Here is a 21874-nt window from a genome sequence, read left to right on the forward strand (position 1 = left end):
AGACGACAGGATTCCTTAATGTGAAAGAAGAGGTATCTCCTGCATAATGCTGAGCTTGCTATTTCCGGTGATCGAAATATACGGAGGAATAAATGCAAACACAAAAAGAAAGGGCACGCAAAAATCTGCAACCCAAAACGAAGACACCGAGACAGCCACAAACTGGCGCGTAGTCCGGAGACTTTAAGGAATCACCCAAGAGCTTGCTAGCCCCGCATTACGTTGTCACTACTACTTTTGGCTTAAAAAGGCCATGCAGACAAAACACATGTTTCCCGAAAACACACGCTGTGGCGGGAGAATCAAAATTTTAACCTAAATTGATTCATTTCTCAGTGAATACGGCATCGTTTGCTGCCAACCATAAAAAACGAACTGTTTCGAATAAAACGAACCGGTATTTTGTCTGCATGGCCCCTTTAAAAAGTGTTGTACCCAAAGATTTTTCAGCCGCAGTAACTTTTGCGCTCCCGCTCGCTCCCATGAGATGCGTGGAAAAGCGCATTCAGTGTCCTCCCGACATCACAGTGGAAGGGAGTACAAAGATTACTTCATTACTCCTATTTCATTACTCCTATTTTATTATTCCTGATTTCATTACTCTTGAAGAGAAAGGTTTTGGAAAAGGCAACTTCAAGGTGCGGGTGATTTATGCCCGAATAAATTGATCCGGTTAGACCTTGCGGAATTTGAACAAACACTGAGTGTCGAGAGCGCAGTGGGGCGTACTGCCCGACCGGAATCGGCTAGTGATCGAGTTGCATGCGCCAAACCGTGGCGGCACAGCGTAGAGAAATGAAATTTTACTTCGGACCTCGGGCAACGGCCGTCGCGAGCGAACTCGTCCTGAGTCACATTGCTCGTGTTTGTCACTATGTCAAGGAAGGACACTAGGCAAGTGCTGTCTCAATGGTTTAATGAACAGAAAAACGCACTGCAATATGCCAAAATTTTTCTAAAGAGCAATAAACACAGCAGGTGGTGTCAATTACAGCTAGTACCCCCGCAGATGAAGCTTGCCGTTTTTTTTTTGTGCATGATGTAGTTTTCACTCTGGTAGTTCTGTCTAATTTAGCCGATAACCTACGTGTCGAACACGTATACTTTTGTAGTTTTTGGAGAATTTACTCTGAGAAACCACTAAAATTGTTTGAGAGGTGTTGTCTCCCCGTTTGACCCAATTTGTAATATAAGACTTATCTCTCTATTTGTGAATTATTGCTATCCTTGTGATGTCGGACGCAATAATGAGCACTGAGACCTACGGTAGTGCGGGCTCAGGTTTAGTTTGCACACTTGGTGTTCGCTGACCGGATTTCAAGCATCATACACACGGAAATGGTTTGCTAAATGTTGCTTTCAACACAAATGCAGGCACCCTTGCATGAAGCAGAACCTGTGACCTTGTGATTAACAAGCGACACCCTGATTACAATTTTTGCACAGTGTTCTTTAGGGGTTGTCTTGCCCGCAACGTTTCTAAATATTTTCTCCAAGGGCCTGGCGTGAATCGGTGGAAGCCCATCGCTTTGCAATGAATGCTTACATGAATTCAGCGGTATTCAATGACTAACGGTTTCTCCAGTCTGCAAATGCGAAGTAATAATTTTCTTACACTTCACAGATTTATTGCTCATTCTGTCGGCGGCTGCACGTGGCCCGTTCTGTTTTAACCCTACGTAATGCACAATGCTCTATACAGCAATTAACTCTTAAGTTTTGCCTCCTTACGGTTATTTTGGTAAATAGTTTACACGGAGAAGACAATACGGAAGTACCAAATTGTTTTGGAATTTCTCACCTCTACGATACCTCATTCTTAACTACTACAATTGTGTTTTTCTCAGGTATGCTTCTCTAGAGTAGGGTACAGGGTGCCAAAGGTTAGTCTAACGCTTCTCGTGTTGAAAGTTAGTCAAACAGTGAAATCAGAAAATGAGAAGGAGTTCGACGAGGAATGGAACAGAGAGAGGTAAGTCGCGAACTATCTCAGATAATAAAACACGTCATCAACAAACATTAGGTTATGAAAATATAAAGAAACAGAAAGCAAATCGAATTTGCGGAGTTGTCAAAATTTAACAGAAGCTGTGTTACCTACATTCGTGCTCATAACAGCAAATACTGAACACACATTAGAAACACGAGAAAGCTTAAGGGCAAAGAGAGAGAAGCTTGCTAGTGGCATAGTGGCAGAGATAGCACGCATTCACTTGGGGCGGGCAACTTTCGATGCAGAAGTATACCCTGGCAACGCTAATTCAGAAAACACTACCGAAAGGAGTCACTTGGGGGTGAAGTTCTTGCAGTAACTAAAGGGGACGTAGAAAATCAATCAAGGCTATACGAAGAAAGGGTAGGCTTCCGTAGAAGACGGAATAACAATGTCTATACAAAAGGATGGAAAATATATCGTAACAGCAAAGTTTTCCAAATTAGGTTGGATATTCGCCCCCGTTAGCTTTAAAGGTACCAAAAGCCTTAGAAAACAAAACCATAATTGTACTACGCGAAATGATGTCAAAGCCCAAGAATAACATGATAAGCTTCTATTTTGGTCAAGTTGTTTATCAAGGTAGTAGAGTCAATCCAATAAGCTACCATCTAAATTTTCAACATCAGAGATTAGAGTTTGGTGTGAAAAATTCCCCGCATTTCCCCGAGGGGAAGAATGTGAAAGTGCGAATGCACGAGTTGAATTTGCGCGGTTCGGTAATGTTCCGAAAGAGAGATCACACACACACTCACACAACTACAAAGAAAGAAAGATGCATTTATTCACAGACACCTATTTGTGTTGTCGTTGTACTTGATTGCTAGAGCGGATCTCAGCTTTGAAATTCCGTGTCAGTACTCCTTTAAGCGGGTGCATTAGACCTTCTCACGCCCGATTCTTGGCCAATCCCCCACGTGGGTATGTGCCATGTCAGCGGCCAGGCAGCGCGCGCCCATCTCCCCCCGTTGCCAAGGAAGACGAGGAGATTCCTGGCCAATCCCCCACGTGGGTATGTGCCATGTCAGCGGCCAGGCTGCGCGCGCCCATCTCCACGTGCGCGGACATCGCTGGTGGACGCAGGTTCAGGGTCGCTTAAGAAGTTCATTGCACTTAAAAAGGTTACTCAACGACGAATTATATTTCTGCTATCAACCCCGTATTTGAGAAATGCGCGGATTATGGTAAACAAGTGGGCAGAGCATCTATACATTACTGAAAAGCAATAGATTCAGATGATATCACCAAAGTAATGGAACCATTTGAAGACAATGGAGCACAAGTGGCTAAGATAGGGCTTTTAGAAAACATACACAAAAGATGGAAGTGCGCAATGATTTCTTCACAAAATGACTGGTTTCTTATAAAGAAGGGTGCAAGAGAAGGAGCCGATATCTTTTACTGATCATTTACAACCAGTCCAGAGGGAATATTTAGGATGCTTGACTAAGCGAAGTCTGGGATAAAAGTAAGTGTAGAATTTTACTGAAATTGAAACTGGACCTAGTTGTTACATCCTTAAAGTATAAAGAGACCAAAACAATGGCACACGAGACAAGAAGACACAGCGCTGACTCTTCCGCACCAGTCTTTTCTGTTTGGCGTGGATCCTGCCATAAAAGGAACTGCGTTTGGTGAAACGAACTTTGTCGTGAGTCAGCGTTGTTTCTGGTTGTATTCTGTTGTTTGTGTTCTCTTCAGATGATAACCGCACCGAGCACAACAAATTTCAAAATCACCGTTTATGTTCTGTATTTCGACGCCTTGGGTGGGCACCGGCTCGTCTTCAACGGCGTCTCTTCCCTAGCCCCATGCTTGTTCGCTGCTTTAACATATCTCATTTCGCATTACGGCAAAGCATTGTATGTCAACTAACTGAAGCCCAGGTATTCGATAGAACTGCTTTGCGCATGTCCAAGTGACAAACTTGGTCGTGAGAAATGGTGTGCAGACTGCAGTTCTTTTAGTAGCACAGGTCATGCTCATGCTTCATGAGTGTTTCCGTATTGCAGTTCTTGTTTACCATCTACGGATGGTGCCCCCTGTAAACCCGTACTAGTGCAAATGGCAATCAACCACAAACTGACCCAACAAGCACAGACATTCTACGGCCATGATGCGGCAAAATTAATAATGTTGATTGGTGAATAATTTTTGCTCTATGTCCTAAACGAGCGGACTTTTCAACGACCGGGCGAAATCATTCATAAGAAGTTTGGTGGTCCGCATTCACTCGTTTTTCTGTCCGCAGCAAGCAGCGAAGCGGGCAAAATAAATTCGTTCGTCTGGGGATTTTTTTCTGGCAAACATCATTAGCCCGCGAGTTCCGCCGCAGTGGTAGCGGTGCCTCCTACGTCTATGCTGCCACGAATGCCGGCGTGATTGGGATGAGCTCTCCTAAAATAATTGGAATGCTTTCTTGTACTTGTGATATTCTACATATTCCTAGCCCGCGCCGTATTGGGTTTCTGAGCTCAAATTATACCGCCACTGGTTTCTCATTAGCTCTTTACTGGAGCTTCATTACGGTGGAGCTGCACCACAGCGAACGTAAACCCGATCTCAGGAAAGACATATGACGTTTTAGAGACTACTTGGGAAAAAAACGCAGAGACCATGCTCGAAGCCCGAAAGGACGCCCTTCTACGAACAAATTGTTTTTCTACTCCAATTAAAACATCCAGTATCACGCATGGCCGCGGGGAATCACCTCCCACTGAACCTATGCGTAGAAACCCCTTTTTTCCGCAGAATAGAAGCGAAGCGAACCAGCAAAAAAAAATACTAAAAACAAAGGGCGTATCTAATTTTCCGATATATATTTGCCCCCTAATATAAGTCTACTTCACAAATGCTCGTCATTTTATGATGCGGTTGGTTGTAGGGTTTAATGCGGTGCCGCACCGCAGGCGATGAGGCGCGCCGTAGTGGAGGGTTCCGGATTAATTTTGACCACCTGGGGATCTCTAACGTGCGTAGAAATCTCGTACACACGGGCTTTCTTGCTTTTCGCCTCCATCAGAAAAGCGGCCGCCGCGGCCGGGGATCGGACCCGCGACCTTGTGCTCGGCAGCACAACGCCTTAGTCACTGAGCCACCGCGGCTGGTCTTTATTTTGCGGTTGTTTAGTAGCTCGACGATTATTATACTAATGACAAAACAAATCTTTCAGCTAAATATTAACTAGCTCGTAACCCGGACGGTCCTTCGGGAGATGAAAATGGTTTCAAGAAAGAGCCATCGAATAAGTGATCCAAGAAGGCTACGCCAAGAAACCTGCCCTGGCTCACCGAGGTATATTTTGCGTATAAAAATGCCATGCCCCCATCATGGATTACCACTAAAGGACACTTGTGATTCATGCCTGCTTCCGATCGTTCTGTGTTAAGAAAAATTTTGATGCGAAAGCATTAAAGGCCCGATTACGCGAAAATCCGGCGTCCGGCGTCGGCGTGCCCCAACGGTAGTCCCGAAAATTACCGTTGACGCAAGGAGAATAAAATAAAGAAAACTCAATTGGATAAATTTAAGTGTGGCATTCAAACCCAGGGCCCACGCTATGCGAGTTGAGCGTGCCACCACTCCACACTCTAAGAAAGCCCCGTAGGGCGTCTTCCTCACAATGACCCATAATCACGAATCGAATTGGTTTAGTGAGCAAATTCGTTGAATGGCGTGGCCGAGCATCCAAGTTGAATGAAACAAATAGCTGCGGCTTAGCTGAGCTAACCATGGATATGCAAAGCGAAAGCTTCGTTTAGCCTCGTTACAGAGATGGCAAAATTACTTCTAAAAATTAATTAAATTACATTACTCATAATTTTCCTAGAATTTTCTAAAATGTAATTAAATTACATTACAAATTACAGGTGGCCGAAAGTAATGACAATACATTACTATTACTTTTCCAACGTAATAAAATTACTTTGAAATTACTTTAAGAAAAATTCATCCCTCATACACTAACAACTCATGTGCACTTTATTTACACCCATATACATTTACACTGCAATCTCAAAAATACTTGATGCGTTTATTTAAATGCTCAGCCAGATCCAGAAACCAAAATTGAGTCGGATAAAGATGCAGAGACAAGAAAAGCTCGCCATCTTTCCCCTAAAAAAGAGGAGGCTAAAAATATTTCAGTTGACGCCCTGAAAAAGTGTACGCAAATCGTAGTTCCTATCGAAAATGAGCCAGATCCTGCTGTTTCACGGACCAAAAAAAGCAAAATGCATTTGCCCAATGCGAGTTTGCTTTTGGCTTGAGTGTTCAGACTGTTTCCTGAGTGTTTTCTTAAGTTTCTTTTGTTTTTTGCGTTTCGGAGCTGGCTTATTATGAATTGAAACGGGAATAAGTAGATCGGCGAAACATCTGTCCCAAGATGTCAACGACGAAGTGAACGGAAAAACTGAACGAAATGAAACAGAGATGTGAAACAATGATTTCATTTCGTCTCCCCCGTTCCTACGACATAACTTAGGTTATATTTTTGCACCGATATTCACCATTTAAGTAGTTAACTAAATAGCCATCGCTTACAAGCCCTGGTAAATCCCCCCCCCCCCCCGCTCTTAGATTACGAACCACTTCATTACGGTGAAGAACAACACATGAGTAGCCTACTTGTTAAGCGTTTTAGAAATTCATGGCAAAGCAATGAAAAGCTTGCTTACTTCGTTATTGCCTTGAGGCGTGCCCAAGATTACTATCCTAAGAAAGAATTCGAAAAGAGCAGCTACTGGTGCCAAGAGGACTCACTTGCTCTCCATGTATAGTTCTATTGTTCTTAAGGCCCTGTTTCGTACTTTTAATGCCTTTCCTACCAAAACTCAATCGCACAGTGCTTGAAAGTCAATTTAAATAAAGTTTTCATAAGAATGCAGCATCAACATGAGTGTTTCGATTCAGTATGAGCCAAATACAAACTTATCACCCAACTATTGCTCAATTCGCAGCATAATTTTTAATACTTTTGGCCATAAACTTCCCCTGGCTGACACGTAAAATATACAATATAAGAGTTTTGACGGCGCTGCATTTAGGTCCGGTAACAAATGTCTGCTTGTTTCTCAAATTCGAGTTTGGTGGATCTGGCTCATTTCGAGAAAATGAGCCAGATTATTTGCAGTGCTATACAGTTTATTTGCAGTGCTATACATTGATATGTTAGATATCTTTATTACATCTCAGAAGAAGCTGCGATTTAAAGTGGGCATCGGAAAGGTGTCCCCGTTTGTACGACAGAATGTATTTTGCCATGCTAAAAAGACGCTCCGCTGGCGTGAGTGAGGGCAGGGTTGTGTTGAACATAAACTTCTTCATTTTCGGGTACCCTTTGAAAACAGTAAGATCAGCGAGCCGCTGCTGCTCCAACGCTCGAGTCCATCACTTGACAACTGAATGCGCCCGTTCCTCCTAATCTTGAAGAAGTCATCGTCGGCATCTTCCGTGCTTGTCCCCGCCGGATGAAAAAACGCGCCTTCCTAGCAGCGGGCTTACACCAGTGACCAGTGTAACGAAGCCTTGAACACAACCTGCACGTTTTCGTTTAACCCGACTCACTGTGGCCACGGCATCCCCGGTACACATGAAAAGAAAACGAAGAGGCACGAGAAAGCAGGCAAAGATCTCATCGAAACGTTGTTTGCTTCGAATTCGCAGTGTTGGAATGCCCCGAGACTCTTGGGCACTGGAACTGTACTTGGTCAACTTTTTATGCCGTACGAGACGCGGACAGGCTTTATCGTAGTCAAAAGTTACTGGGAAAGTAATGAGTAATTTTCATGAAATTACTGGTCTGAAGTAATTTATTACATTACTAAATTTCCAACACTTAAAAGTAATGAATTACATTACTCATTACATCAAAAAGTAATTTAACTACTGTATTTCATTACTGCCCAGTCTGCCTGGTAAAGTATTGGTTTCACTAGGTGAATCTATTATTTAGCTGTAATTATTATTCTTAGGTATACACTCACCATTAAGCCAGGTGTGACAGCTGGGCCTAGGATAGTAGCCAGCCAAGACTGTGATTAGGCTTGGATAGACACACTTCCTCAGTCTCCGACACTAGCTGCGCACGCTTGGCATTCCGGACCCTCTCCAGCGAAGCAGCGCGCCTGGCGATATCCTCAGGGTGGTCAGACGCCGGTTTCCGACGACGGCTCAAAGCTTCCCGCAATCACGTGCTCAGGCGGCGACCTAGCGACCTAGCTGTGGAGAGCGTATGAACCAAGCCGACGGCGGTTCATGAACCAAGCCGATGAAATAATATTTTTCCCGAAAATTAATTTCAACACCTCCGTGCAACGCCATAAGGTGCGCGAAGTTCAGCCAACGTTGGCTACCCAACGCATCCCAGGCGGGAGCCCAGTACCACCATATGACTGCATCTCACCGCTGCAACACGGTAGCATCTTCCAATCGCTCGGCTGCCACGCCACATGAAACCGGCCACATGGAACCGGCGTAGCTCATTAGCTAAATGAAACTTGGAAGGATTAGACTTTTCTTATAGCAGACAACATGGGGTTCTCCTTTTCCCTCCCACATCTTAGGCATCTTACAATCTTTGTAACAAATCACCCCGAACCACAGTGCCACGTATAACAGCAGTCAGGTCGCTTCGGGCCATGAGATGTCCTTGCTGAAATCCCTGACCAGCCCAACGGGCATGTTTATTATTTACTACTGTGGAAGTACGTCATAGGGCATACGCTCAATAAAATTGACTAGTCCCGTCTCCACAATGAAGCTCAGGAGGAGCCGGTATTGGGGACCGTGCGTCCCGCGGCAAAGTTCAGGCGGTCGTCGTGGGTGATACCCGAGGCCCTTCATGGGATGTCATCGATAAGCGCTAGAGCCTGGCTGCACGTGCACACCGCCTCCACCCCCCATGCACGTATAAACGGCAACCGGTTATGTGCGCGTGCTTAGGTGGGAAAGCCCTTGCAGCTGGAAGGCAAAACACCGGCAAAACATTCGCTGCGTATCTGCTCACTTCTCTGCAAATGGCATCGAAAGATGATAGTCTTCTGCCTCCTCTGTCAAGTAAATGCCTCCCCTCTCTTTCCAGCACACCTTTCATGCACTTTCGCCCTCGTCACGATCCTCCTAGGAAAAACACGGCGGAGGTTTCTTCAAGTCAATTCAATTTTCCCGCGCTCCACTGTTCTCACGCCAGCTATTGGTACCTTTCGTAATGTTGGTCTTCTTCTAATGCCGCCACTTTTGGTATTTTTGGGATTAAATCGGCTGGCCAGCAACGAGCGTGCGAACCGGCTTGACCTGGTACATAGGGCCCGTGCAGCCAGCCATAGCCAGAGGATCCCGTTCTGAGGACTCCGTCCAACGGGCGGGTGAACTAACAGTAGCACCTATTATTTATTAAAGATTTTATTCATCTATTCAAAGCGCATTTTAGTGCGCAGCACTTTGGCGTCCGCTACCGTGGTTTGGCGTCGGCATCGTCGATATTCACGTAACCGAGTGAGCGAACGAGCCACCGAAGGCAGAAAGAAAACGGAGAGAAGCGCCTGGTGTGAGGGAGAGGGCGGCACGCACTGCGGTGGTGTCATCTTTCTCACTGCTTCCCCTCCCACTTTCGCCATGCGTCGCAGCCGAGGAGCGTCCTCCCTCTCACACTTTCGCTAGGCGATCCTCAGTTTGCGGTTCATTCGAACCACGTGACAGTTGCGTGGGAGGTTCAAACACGATTTAGATCAGCATTTGATCATTCAATGCGCAGACTAGTTGCAGGTTGACATCTACGTATGGGTCTTAAGATGTGAGACGCGATAACGTTACTTCAACTGACAGGGAGCGTTTTCGAACGCAGTTGCTGATTCACGAGCACTGAAGGTCAGCGATGAGAGAAAAACTATCAGGGAGAGTTTTTAATCGCCATGGCCCAGGAGAGACAAAGTCCTTCTGCATTTATGGGGCATAAGACGTAAGGGTACAAGGTTGCGGCTGCTAATTGATTGTTGGTCAGTTTGAGCGAGAAGGTGTTAGTGTCAGCATTTCAAAGTGTTTATTCTCTGATGCTTAAGCCGGACTGAATATTTTTGCTTTTAGCGAAGAGAGAGAGAGAGAGTGTGTGTATGCACATCTTTGTTCCGGAAGAAATAATTGAGCTGTAGGAAAAGGGGGAAAAGAGATGGTAGGGAGATCAAGGGTGGAACTTGAACTCCAAGGAGCCAGATGCAACACCTCCTTTTTTTGTCCTCTCATCAGCTCGCGCCAATCTGGAGGTAACGAGCGGGTCGAAGCTGCCTGCCGTGTCTTGATAGAAGTGGAATACGTAGCGCTTGAGTTGTTCTCCACTGAGCACACCTTTGGCCACAGCTACGTTGTGTGGAAGAGGATGGACGTTGCTAATATTTTAGCAGAGTTAAGTTAATGTGTGATGTTCTCACCAAACTTCCCCCAGTAGATTTATCCTCCACAGAGTTTGCGATTCTTCGGCATTGATACCCCCTTGTAGCGAGGGAAAAATTGTGTCCCTATAGGCGTAGGATGACGAGACATTCTTGGCCTTTTTCTTGCAGGGAAATGCGGTAGTCGTGGTCGCAAGGAGAACTGTATGTGAGTTCCCGTGCCTCTTGGTCGGTGCCTCCTTCTCTTCCATGCCCTTGTGTCTGGGCGTCCAGGTGACGCTAATAATTTTCTAAATTGTTGAAGGTAGTATCTTACAGAAGCGTTTAGTTATTCTGCCTGCAGAAAACAGTCTAATGGCCTTTGGGAGCCTGTAATTGTGTTTACGCTTTTGTTCGATACTTCCGCTAGTCGGATTGCCAAGAGGATATCTCCAACTTCCGTTTCTTTGTTTCTGTACGTAGAAGGGCAATGCAATCACAAAGATTGCCTAAATAGTCAACTACGTCAACTGCTGCCACTTACTTTCGTAAGTGCCGGAGTCGGTGTATACTGTGGTGTCACGAGTTTAAAATTTTCCTCATATGAACTTGATCCTGCCACATGCCGGTTCTTGTGTAGGTTGGGATCCACGTTTTTGGTAGAGCAGAGTTTTTATCCGCAGTCGCTGAATCGGTGACCTGTGTATCAAGGCGCACAGTCGTTTCTTTTCAGAGGGGTAAGCTGTGTTCCATACGACGGCCTGTCCCGATTTTGTTTTCTCAGCCTGGGTTGGGTTTTCCCAAGAGAGGGGTTTCTCTGATTTTTTCAAGAGCGTTCAACAGCGTTGGAAAAGAAGACGAAGATCCACCGCTGAGCCCCCCTCGATCATTTGTCTGTGCTTTAATGCATGTGTAGTGCAATTTTTCTGTGGAAACCAAGCAACAACTGTCATCAATGTGCTGCTAAGAGCTTCGTGCATCGATAGACACCAGAATTTTCGCAGTTGACCAACGAATGGCCAAGTACTGGCCTGAAACCCCGGCTACACCACCTGGCGCGGTAAGCCTAACGCCCCTGCCGCTATGGCGGCCGGCGATCAACCTTCGCTCAGCAACCCGCCAGCCCCATGTGCAAACGCAATGGAATATGACGAAAACAGCGGAAGAACAATCTATCATCCTGGACCATGGCAAACTCTGCTCAGGCAACGCTGCGTCGAACCCCGCAGCCCCAACCTCCATTGCTTGCCTCCAACTCCCCTGTGCACCAAGTCAGCGAGTCACTGGCAATGCCTCGGAAAATTTCTGCTCCCCAACTCCCCGAAACCGAATATAAAGACGTCTATCGACCTCGCGATGGCCTGAGACTTGCCCCATGGAGCGATCGACAACTAACCAACAGGCTTCAGCAGGCTAGCAACATCCCACAAAACATTTTTTACGAGCAAGTCAGGCTGCAAGTTCAGGCCACAAAGAACATTATGGTAGCTAGCACCCCTAGGCCTGCCTACGCGGCCGCCCTCAGTGCGGTCACCAGCATTCAACTCGGCACTGCTACATATGCGCTCGCGCCGTACATCAAGCCTTTCCATGGCACTGTTCGTGGTGTAATCACTGGCATGGACCCAGGCACAACTACCGAGCAGCTCCCGGACATCATCACCTCCCCACGTCCCAGAATCCTACGTGCCCGAGTGCTTGGCTCGTCTACGACAGCAGTACTCACCTTCGAAGGGCCGCACATCCCTCTCTACGTCAATCTCTACGGTCTACGAACAAGAAGTCGGCCATATACCGCCACTCAATACAATGCTGTGCGATCTGCGGGGATGTGGGTCACCCCCGTGACGTATGCCCAAACCCTGACGTGCGAATCTGCTCCCAGTGTCACGAACGCGACCCCAGCGACAATCACCAATGCGCCCCGAAATGCAGATTGTGTGGCCTGGAACAACAAACGGCAAGCAAGGAGTGTCGAAAGAAACTCAGGCCTCTTACACCCCCTTACGAGTGCGGAAACGACTTGCCAAACTGCCATCCAACGCACGTATCCCCCAAACTCAATCCATCCCCTCAAACACAGTCGCCGCCACTTCGCCTTCCCCACCGCCACCACTAACCATGGAGCCCCGTCGCTAGCCGGCACCCACCCCCAAATACTGACTTTCCCACCTTACCCCCCCCCCCTTACGCAGCCCATCGTCGACAACCAGGCTATGATAACTGCATTCCCGCCAACCTTGAAAAGCGTTTAGAAGAACTACCCAGCAAAACCACATCCACCCCCAAAACTACCCCTCCTCCCCTCACCCCATCCTCTGCCAACCCTACGCCACCCCCGAACCAATTCACGTCACCGGACATTGCTCGCCTTGAAAGCCTCATCCGTGATATCACCCAAACCCTCTCGGAACGCATAGCTGCCCTTGAAAGCAACTCTGAGCTCCCCGCCTCTCTAGAGCCGAAATGCCGCATCCCACGGAAGTACCAAGCACCATCAACCAGCTCCATACCAATGAACGAATCTGACGATGCGCACTTCTCACCAAACACCCACCGCAGTAAGTGCCACACTTCTTCGCACCTTTCTCCCTGGCAATGAAACTGCAGATCATATCGCAACAAGCAGCATATACACAATGAATACGTCCTACCGAAACCTCCCACTCTCATTGCGCTTCAAAAAACGCACACAGAACCCCCCCCCCTTTTAAGGATATACCATATTTGTCGCCGCCTCTGGTAGTCGAACGGCCATACTAGTGCAATCGCACCAGCCTGCCCAAATTCACACCATTCCCACTAAGGTAGACTACGTGTTTGTGGAATTCCTCTCGTGCATTTGCCAGCTTAAAAGCACTTTTGTCCTGAATATCTACAGTCCGCCCTCTCAACAGCTCCTCACATAACTCCCACTTATTCGTATTGTGCGGCAACGCACCAAAGGCCATGCGCTAGTAATTGCCGGTGATTTTAATGCCCCCATACCACCTGGGGTTACCCCGAATACCCCAAGAAGGGCACGCAGGTTTACGAAGCCATACGGCAAAACAACCTTCACGTATGCAATACTCCCGGCACAAGCACCCGTATTGGCAACAGCGTACCTCGTGGCTCTTCGCCTGACTCGTGTATGACTTCTAAAGTTACCGACCCAATGTGGACATGCTTGTCAGACACACTAGGGAGGGATAACCCCATCATCAGCCTGCTGGTGCTTTACACAAAAGCTATAAAAACTCGTCTTGGCACTGCACGGTTAACGGATTGGGCACAGTTTCGTCACGACACCCCTGCCGAACCTAGTCTTTACATCGCAGAATGGTCGGTTGCCATCCTGGACACAGCACGAAGCACACAAAAGAAATTCCGCTAACTCCGGACACCCCGGTGGTAGGCGCCTACCTCGATCATCTTTGGGCTGCCCGCCGCGGTCTAATCAAGCGATGGAAAACTTGGAAGACCAATCGGCGACTCCGCATTCGGATCGCTAAGCTGACCAAGGAGGCTGCTGATTATGCCCAGCATCTTACCCAGCAAAATTGGGCTCAGTTTTGTACAAAGCTTCAAGGAACGCTACGCACGAGACGAACCTGGCATCTTCTCAGATCGCTACCGGACAATAACGAAACCAAAACAGCAGTGGCCCACCAACTGCACCGCCTAATACAAAACTATTCCGGCACGGAACAATAACTTCTAGAGGAGCTAAAGAAACCATGGGCACGACCAGACGGGGACCCGTCCTTGCAGCATGCTCCTTACACAGGCCCCCCAAAACGCTGACGTGGAAGCGCCATTCACCCTTCCAGAAATTGAGGCAGCCGTCCGTAAGCTTACACGCAATACAGCATCGTCTAAAGACCGCATCCAGAGCAAATACCTGCGCAATATCGATACCGTTCTTGAAGCTTTGTTAGAGTATATCAACAAACAATGGAATGCGGGTACTCTACCACAACTCTGGCGGCATGCGGATATTACTCTTATCCCGAAGCCAAAAAAACCTTTGCCCCATATCCCTGGCATCGTGTGCTGGGAAACTGTATGAATATTTAGTACAAAGCCAATTGGTAGCACACATCGAGGATAATGATCTTTTCCCACTGATAATGTCTGGCTTTCGACCCCATCTGTCCAGGCAGGATATTTTAATCCAACTTAAGTCAGACATTATTCATCGGCTCACGTCATCCCACAGGGGTTGCATACTCACCCTCGACATCAATGGTGCTTTCGACAACGTTTCACACTCGGCAATACTTGCAGGACTCGCATCTCTCGGATGTGGAGAGCACACGAATAACTACGTCAGGGCCTTCTTAACGGACTGTACAGCGATAATTGGTCTTGGGTATCTTCGATAGTCCAATTTCACGGTTCACGTAAAAGGTACACCACAAGGCTCGGTCATCTCGCCACTGTTATTTAACATCGCCATGAAGTACCTCCCACCGAAATTGCAGTCAATTCCCCACATTAAACACGCGTTATACGCGGATGAACGTACCGTCCGGAGGCCTACTGGCTCCATTGGAGAAAAGCAAGATACTTTGCAGCGAGCGGTTACCTTTACCCTTCACTACCTCCAGACAAAAGGCCCGAAAAATCGGCTTTGCTGACACTCCACTCTCGGCCTTCTCACAAATCGGCTCGAAGTATATCTTAACCTCAGCTCACCATTGCAGGACAGCCAATCCCCAGCGTCCCGCACCTGCGAGTGTTGGGTCCCACAATACCCAAAAACGGCTCTGGACGTCATACCATTTTACCGCTACAGTACTTGCGCCGAAATTTACGTTTTTGTTCTACATCCGTCAAATTGCTAACCTATCAAACACTTATACGACCGAAACTCGAATACGCATGTGCAATCTGGGATCCCCACCTTTCTAACTTATCTAATACATTTGAACCTGTACAAAACCGTGCGGCAAGGTTTATTTTTTCGGACTATTCCTATCACACGAGCGTCACTAGCCTAAAAAGTCAAGCTAATCTTCCTCTACTAGAAACAAGGCGCAAAGTTAGGCGGCTCTGCTTGTTTCATAAGTTTTATCATATTCGAACAGCTCCCAACGTCATTAAAGAAGTACATCGTCATTCTGACCGCGTCCACCACCCATTGGCTGTTTACCCAGGAAAGACGCTCACCTCTGCCCATAAGAATTCTTTTATTATCAAATCAGCCAAAGACTGGAATGATCTTCCCGCCGACGCCGTGGTCCACTCCAGTCCCATCCGTTTTCACCAAGCCATCGAAGAAATTTTGTACTGACTTTCAACCACTGTATTATTAATGTATGCCCACCCCTCATGTAAAACCCCTGTACAGGGGCCTTTGAGGTATAATAAATAACTAAATAAATAAATAAATAAATAAATAAATAAATAAATAAATAAATAAATAAATATATAAATAAATAAATAAAACCTTGTCACAATTGATGCACCTTCTACAACGCCTCTCTCCCACCGCCGTAGAGGCCTTAAAGAGCAAGATACACTCAGAATCCTGCAAGCTTTGCTTATTAGCCGCATTACGTACGGAACCCCGTACCTCGCTCTCAAAACAACAGAAAAGGCTCGGCTCAACACCATGATTCGCCAATCGTACAAAACTGCGCTTGGCCTCCCCACTGCTACTGCGACCCACAAACTACTCGTTTGGGCAGATCATAACACGTGGGAAGAGCTGCAAGAAATCCATCATTCAGCTCAACTACGGCGCCTGCAATTGACTCCCACAGGTCGACAGGTCCTCACAGCATTAGGACTCCGTACGATACCCCCGAGGGAACAAAAATAACACATTCCTCTAGCCCTGCGAGATGACATCCGGGTGGCCCTAACCCCTCGAAATATGCACGCCAACTACCACCTTTTCCGCCGAGCTTCCCGCGCTTGAACCCTGACTGCGCGATACGGGAACGACCCCACCGCCCTATATACAGATTCTACCCCCTACCCTGGGTGCGCCGGCCACGTAGCCTCTGTAGTTACTCATACTGGCCATTGCGTCAATGCCGCCGCTACTACCACAAGCTCAATCGCTGTTGCCGAAGAAATAGCCAGTGCCCTGGCCGCGATTTCCCGCCCTGACCCAGTCACCATCCTCACCGATTCGCCGACAGCCTGCCGAAACTACCAGATCGACCGAACTTCTTTATCAGCTCTTCACATCCTCAAAAACTTCCGCCATCTCCACGAAGTGGATGATGATGAGAAGGGCGAAGCAAAAATGCTTATCGGTAAAACTGTGAAACATTCGCCCGCACATCATATAAAGTCTCGACACGTCAAGCTTTCCACCGCTCCGTTGACAAGCCCGTCGACGACGTCGATGTTTGTGGTGGTTATGTAGGGGTTGTTTTGGACGATGAGAATCTCCATGGGTAAGTTGGCGAATTCGGTGTGTGACATTTTAGCCACCTTGGCCGTCGCCTTCTGCAGAGCGTCTTGTGTCTTGTACCCCCGGTACGTGTCTTGAGCTCGCAGGCGACGAACGACAACCTCTTCTTCTTCCTCTTCTCCTTGTTGGGTGGCCACGAACGCGTTGAAAGTTTTGTCCTCTTCGGCCAATCTTTGGTTGGCCAATCCCTAGGGGGATCCTGCCACAATCATCGTTAATGTGCCGTGCCATATACAGCAGCAACGAGGGACGGGACAGGGCCCGCGAAAGAGAAGCTTCGCCCCTAAAACTGCTCAACGACCCCTGACATCCGCACCGTCTGGCCTCCTGGACACGCCGCCATCCCCGGCAATGAAGTAGCTCACGCCGCGGCTCGCGATCTGATACACCGAGCCATTGCCGACGGTGGCCAATGTTTCCTCATGATCAACCCCACCCACTCAAAGGCTACACGGAGATTCTCGCTCATTACAGGCAAACTCGCCGTCGCCTCCCACCACCACACTGGCGCCCCTCCAGAGAGGAAGCTACAACTTGGCGACGGCTCCAAACGATTATCTACCCACATCCCAACCGCCTCCACCTCATCTTCCCCACCCAACACCCTTCCCTCTGTGCTCGCTGTCCTCAGCCTGGCACCCTCTACCATATACTATAGGAGTGCAAACGTACTCTGGACTTGCCCCCAATTCCCAACCCCACGTACGAGCAGTGGAGGGCTTCCCTGGCCAGCCCAGACCCGGATACCCAGCTCATCCTGGTGACCCGAGCAAAGACAGCCAGCCGAATTCAAGGCATCCCGTACTGGGGATGCCTTCCACGGGGCGAGGCGGATTCATCAGCCTCTGCTCGACAAATAAAATATTTATTCTCTCTCTCTCAAGAACGGAATTAAGGCACAATTTTAGGGCCTAATCATCGGCATCATTATCAACATCCTATTTATGTCGACTCAAGGACGAAGGCCTCTCCCATTGACGTTCACCGCTCTTGTCCGGCGCTGCCCGAGTCCAGTCTTTGCGTACGAATGTTGATATTTTAGATGCGACTGCATCTCATTCACTCGCCTTGTTCCTCCATACGGCGTTGTTGTTGTCCGTCCACACCCCTCCCCCATTCTCCTCGCCGCGCGAGCTGCGCTCTCCGCCGCTCACCCCCTCTCCTCTCCGATAGCGAACACACTCTCGCGAGGGGCATTGGATTGGATTCGATTGGGTTGGCTTGGCTTGGCTTGGCTTGGATTGGATTTGGATTGGATTGAATTAAAGTGTATTGTGTGGGATTGTTTTGCGTCTTAGCCGCGGTCGTTCCAGCACCGGCGTTCCGATTTCGGGCACGTGCATAGACTTGATCTCCGCTGCAAATTGCACGGTGGTCCCGTTACTTCACCATCCACTACCCGTACACTTCAGCGACCACAAGGCCGTCATCGGTAACGTTACGCCGCGTGTTAAATAAAGAATACATCATACGCATTCCTCACACGTTTCACGCAATTAGAGAATCAACCCAACGGAAACACCAAGTGAACCGCCAAGATGCGTCGCATCTCCACAGGGTTCCCCTCGCGGGTGGTGGTGGTGAAAACGTTTTATTGAGCTGGAACGGAGTTAGTTGAGCCGTTCCTCTCTTGTGGGGGGCGTCCTCAGTCCAGGAGGCCCTGGGCACGTGCGGCCAGTTGCGCCCGGGATATGAGCTGTTGCTGGTCACCCAGGTCGCCGCTAGCCAGCTGGCCCTCCCACTGCTCAGGGGTTGGGTTGGGAAGGGGGAGTAGAGTTGGGGTTAGGTGGCACTCCCACACGATGTGGTATAGGGTGCATGGGGATGGGCAGTGTTTGCACTTTGGAGAGTACTGTGCAGGATACATAGCATGAAGGCGTGTGCCATGAGGAAAGGTGTTGGTTTGCAGCCGTCGTAAGATGCACTCGTCGGTCTTGGGAAGGTTCGGATGGGGTGGAGAGAAGTGATGGCGTTGTCGGCGTAAATGGGCAAGGATGTCAGCGTAGCGGAGGGGTATGGGCGGAGAAGCACTTGGGTCGTCGGCTCCCGTGGGTGCCCGGGGTATGAGGGCGCGGGCAGAGGCGTGGGCCGCCTCATTCCCAGGGAGAGCCGTGTGACCCGGTGTCCACACGATGCGGATATCGGGAATTGGCGCTGATCGTTGGGCAAGAATGCGGAGGGCAAGGGCCGAGATTCGTCCAGCTTGGTAGTGGCGGCAAGCGGTCTGGGAGTCTGTCAGGGTCGTCACGTACTCTAGATCGGTGTGGGCGGCCAAGGCGATTGCAATTTCTTCTGCTGTTGTTATGTTGTTGGTAGGGGTGGTAGCTGAGTTCACAAGACTTCCTGTGGAGTCGACAACGGCTGACGTGTCGGCTGAGTGAGAGGAGTATGGAGAGGCATCCACGCATCGAGTGTCGTCCCGAGATCCGTACTTGACGTAGAGGTGGGCAGCCCGCGCCTTGCGGCGGCCTTGGTTATACGTTGGGTGTATATGGCGGGGTATAGGGGAGACAGTGATGTGACGACGGATAGCTGCTGGAATGCGTTGAAGAGTATGTTCCGGTGGGGGGAGCGGGTAGCCGAGACGACTTAATATTGAGCGACCGGTGGTTGTCAGGAGGAGGCGTTCTTTTTGGCTGGTGAGATGTGCCTCGATGAGCTCCTCAAGGGTGTTGTCAACCCCGAGTTGTTGGAAACGGATTGTTGACGTGGTGATAGGTAGCCCAAGTGCCATTTTGTAACTTCTCAGTATGAGGGCGTTTAATTTATTACTTTCAGCAGGTTTTAGTGTGAGATATGGCGTGCCGTATGTTATGCGACTTATTAGGAGAGCCTGTACAAGGCTTACAGTGTCGCGCTCCTTAAGGCCTTGACGGCGGTGGGTGATTCGTCGAATGAGGCCGACTAGTTGCATTACGGTGGTTTGCAGTTGGGTGAGAGTTGCGTGGCTAGCCCCATCTTGTTGAATTTGAAGTCCTAGTACCCGAAGAACGGTCACCTTGGGAACGGGTTTACCCTCTATGGTGAGTGAGGGCTCAGGCGGTGGAGGTGGGCGTCTGCCACGAGAGCGGGCGCGGAGAACGAGTAGAGACGATTTTTCCGGGGCGCAAGTAAGTCCGCAGGTTGTCAAATAGGTGAGAGTGGCATTGATAGCTTGCTGGAGTGAGTCTTCCTGGTCGCCTACTGATCCACCAATAGTCCAGAAGGTGAGGTCGTCGGCGTAGAGTGAGTAGTGAATGTGAGAAAGAGAGTCAAGAGCTGGTGGTAACCCGAGAAGTGCGACGTTGAATAGGAGTGGGAATATTACTGAGCCTTGTGGCATGCCCTTGGGTGGTGGGTGGAAAGCAGAGCTACGGAGGTCACCGATTCCGATCGTAGCTGTCCGGCCAGTTAAAAATTGACGTACGTAGTTGTAGGTGTGGAGGCCGCAATTGGTGCTTTGTAGGTTCTTTAAGATGGCAGCATGGGAGACATTGTCAAAGGCTCCTTTGACGTCTAGAGCCAGGATGGCTCGTGGGGTGGATGTGCTGAGATGGTCCAGAACCTCTTCTTTGATTTGGAGCAGGACGTCTTGCGTTGAAAGGTGAGCTCGAAAACCAATCATCGTATGCGGGACTAGATTGTTGTCTTCAAGATAGGCTGTAAGGCGAGTATGAATGAGGCGTTCGTAAAGCTTGCCTAGACATGATGTCAGGGAGATCGGGCGGAGATTATTAATGGAGAGCGGTTTGTGAGGTTTCGGGACAAGTGTTATATCCGCATGTCGCCACTTGGCTGGAACAGTGCCTTGGGTCCATTGCGAGTTGAAAAAGTCGAGTAGTGCTTGGAGAGAGTCGTTGTCGAGGTTACGCAGGGTTTTGTTATTGATGCGGTCGTGGCCGGGAGTGGTGTTGCGGGTGAGCTTGGCCAGGACGTCTTGAAGTTCTTGAATTGTAAAAGGGGCATCTAGGGTGGGATTTGGGGCCCCTGAGTAGTCTGGATGACCTATTGTAGAAGAAGGGGGAGGCCCAAATAGGGTGGTTTTGATATCGGAGAGTAGCTGGTCTTGGGGTCCGGGGTAGTTGTGAAGCAAACGTTTGAGGTGATGTGCCGTAGCAGATTTGGAGGGTTTGTCCCAGAGAAGCGATCGCAGTATGTGCCATGTCGTTGTAGTTCCAAGCGTTCCTTGCAAGCTGTTACAAAAGGTAGCCCAGTTTTGCTGATGTAGCGTGAGGGCGTATTGGGCTGCCTCTTGGGTGATCTCGTTGATCCGGCGGCGGAGTTTCTTGTTATGTTTTTGTTTTTTCCATCGGCGAAGTAGGCCCTTGCGGGCGTCTAATAAGTGGAGAAGATGAGCATCCATGACTGGGTTTTCGGAGGTAAGAGGGAGAGTTTTGCTGTGCCGGGATACGGTTTCTTGAATTTGAGAGACCCATTGATCAAGGTCCGTGATGGTGGTGGGGAGTGGGTTAGGATCTTCGCGAAAGGCTTTCCAGTCAGTAAGGGTAGCTTGTCCAATTCGCGTTTTTGCTTTATGTTGGGGGAGAGTCACTTGGATGATGTGGTGATCGCTTCCGAGGGTTTCGTTGAGGCGTTCCCAGATGAGGTGGGAGTGTTGCGTGAGGTGAGGTCAGGGTTTGTATCACGGGTGACGCTGTTGCCAATTCGAGTGGGAGTGGTCAAGTCATTCCACAGATTCGCGGTTGTGAACAAATCCTGGCCTTTCCGTCTGTCCGAAGAGTAACCCCATGAGGTGTGGGGGGCATTAAAGTCCCCCAATAATAGTAAAGGGTGCCTATGAGAATGACAGAGGGCACGTTGGACGAGGTGGTCGAGCGAAGCGAGTGATTCTCGTGGGGGCCTATACACGTTAAGCAGGAATATGCCAGCCCAGCTGCAAGCTGTGCTCCCTTCCACACATCACAGCGAGTAAAGACTGCCCCAAGCGTTTTCTCCCCCAAACAACAACGAAACCCAAGACTTCGGCCGACCTCGTCGCACAGAAGTTCACCATTCTACCAGCCAAGCCTTCCCACCACGTCACCCAGGTAAGCTGGTCGCAAGTGGCTGTGCCTTTTCCCACTGCTCAGCATGCCGACTTCCCCCCTCTACCTACTCCTGTCAACA

This window comes from Haemaphysalis longicornis, unplaced genomic scaffold, assembly GCF_048455015.1.
Source record: "Haemaphysalis longicornis isolate Haplotype H1 unplaced genomic scaffold, Haemaphysalis longicornis Haplotype H1 scaffold_1, whole genome shotgun sequence".
NCBI classification, from domain to species: domain Eukaryota; kingdom Metazoa; phylum Arthropoda; class Arachnida; order Ixodida; family Ixodidae; genus Haemaphysalis; species Haemaphysalis longicornis.